The 1,767-nt window shown below is 42.7% G+C and overlaps 1 long non-coding RNA gene across 1 annotated transcript; it reads left to right on the plus strand.

Moving 5' to 3' along the window:
• The first annotated feature begins 6 nt into the window (after positions 1–6).
• Positions 7–976, plus strand: LOC119338173. Its single transcript, XR_005163822.1, has 2 exons — positions 7–237; positions 638–976. It is a non-coding gene; the product is annotated as an uncharacterized LOC119338173 (long non-coding RNA).
• Positions 977–1,767: the final 791 nt, after the last annotated feature.

Genomic DNA, 1,767 nt, shown 5'->3' on the forward strand with positions numbered 1-1,767 from the left:
CGATGTGGTTCATCCATGGCCACCTCGCGCGATCTCCGTGAGCAGGTCAACTTTGTGCTGGACCTCCTTGGGTTGGCAGGTGGACTACACGGCGCATGGCTAGCGGTGGTGCTCGGGCGGCTCCCCGTGCAGCTCTGTTGCTGGCTAATGCAGTTTGGTTGAGCCACTGGTGAGCTCCTTCCTGTACCGGCTTCGCGCCCAGTGCGGCTCGGTCGGCGCTGCCGTGCAGTTCGGGAGGTACGCCCTCGACGACGGTTGACCATCCCATTCCTCCCCCAAAAATTTGTGCCATAGTTTTATTTTGCTTTATACTGTATTTTGTAGTGCAGCTCGCATGGACGTGTAGTGTGGCACATGTGCGAAGGAGAAAAAAAGGATATCATTGTTTTTCTGAAGTTCGGTTTTATTGTTTGAGAAAACACTTGTGTATGATGCGAGCTGGCTGTGTGCTAACATGTGTCGAGAGGTTCACTTTCTTGCGTTCAAGAGGTTCTCTTTTATATTCCTTGGGAAAAAATGCTAAGAAAAACAGTGCAGTTTGTTTTGACAAAAAAGAAATCATCGGTTCACTCTGAAGACAAAAAAGGCAATATTGCTCACGGTTGACATTTTTGCATTTTTCAAATTTTGGTTGCAGTCCCATGGGCGCACAGTTGCAGTGCTATGGGGGTTGGACAGCAATGCACCGGCGACCGGCTTGCATTTCACGGACAAAATGTTGATTTCTTTTTTAAGTCCTTCCTCATTGTCATCTTGTATGTGTTTGTACTGTGGATTATAAAGAGCAGCATTGCAGTTGTCTCGAGTTCAGGGACGTACCAATCGCAACTCTCTTGAAAAAACATGCACTGAAGAAAACAATAGTACTTTTTTGAAATGCAGCTCACTTGTTTGAGTGCCTTGTAATCTTCTTTCTCCCAGAGGTTCACTATGTTGCCAAGTGCAATTTTTTTAGGAAAGGTTGATTTTTAATGCAGCTCACTTTGTTGTTGTGTGTGGTAGAAAAATATTGGAAGAAAAATTGATGCAGTAGACTCACCTTGTCCCTGCAGTATATACTCGATAAAAAAATGCTCGCTTAGTACTTCACTTTGATACATGCTATTGTTGATGCAGTACACTTGCCTTGTCTGAGATGCATTCATAAAAAAGTGAGAAGAAAAAAAATGAAAAATAATAGTGCAGCTCACTAAACTCAACCATGCAAACTTCAAAAAAGAGTTTGGAAAAAATGCAGTACACTAGCCTCGGTAATTCAGTTTGAACATATTTATAAAAAAAGTAGTTTGAAAACGACAAAAAAGCCACGTAGCCCACTCCGATTTGTGTTGTGGTTTACTTTACCTTTGATGTGCACTGCACTCATCCCACAAGGTGTTTCGTGTTTCATAAAAGGTTAGGAAAATGACGAAAGAAACCATGACATTCACTTCACTGTTTGATGCAGTGCGGATTTCAGTCCGAAGCAGTGCGATGTTCTGTCTGATGCAATACACACGTCGATTTTGGTGTCGTGAAAAACAGTGTCCGTATTTCGGTAAATTTAAAACTGCTCTCAAACCGTAAAGAATTAGAGAGAGTGTTCTACATGAAAGAGTTGCGTATCGTTGATATCTTTCCAACAGCGTATCGTTTGAATCATTCCGACCAGCGGTTTGCAAAAATTTCGCGAAAAATGGCCGCTGCCACTCGTCGTGCGCCGCACGATTTTCAAAATTAACTTAAAACCGTAAGGAATCTCAAAAATAGTTCAACATATGAAAGTTG

The sequence above is a fragment of the Triticum dicoccoides genome, chromosome 7B (assembly GCF_002162155.2).
Source record: "Triticum dicoccoides isolate Atlit2015 ecotype Zavitan chromosome 7B, WEW_v2.0, whole genome shotgun sequence".
Classification (NCBI taxonomy): domain Eukaryota; kingdom Viridiplantae; phylum Streptophyta; class Magnoliopsida; order Poales; family Poaceae; genus Triticum; species Triticum dicoccoides.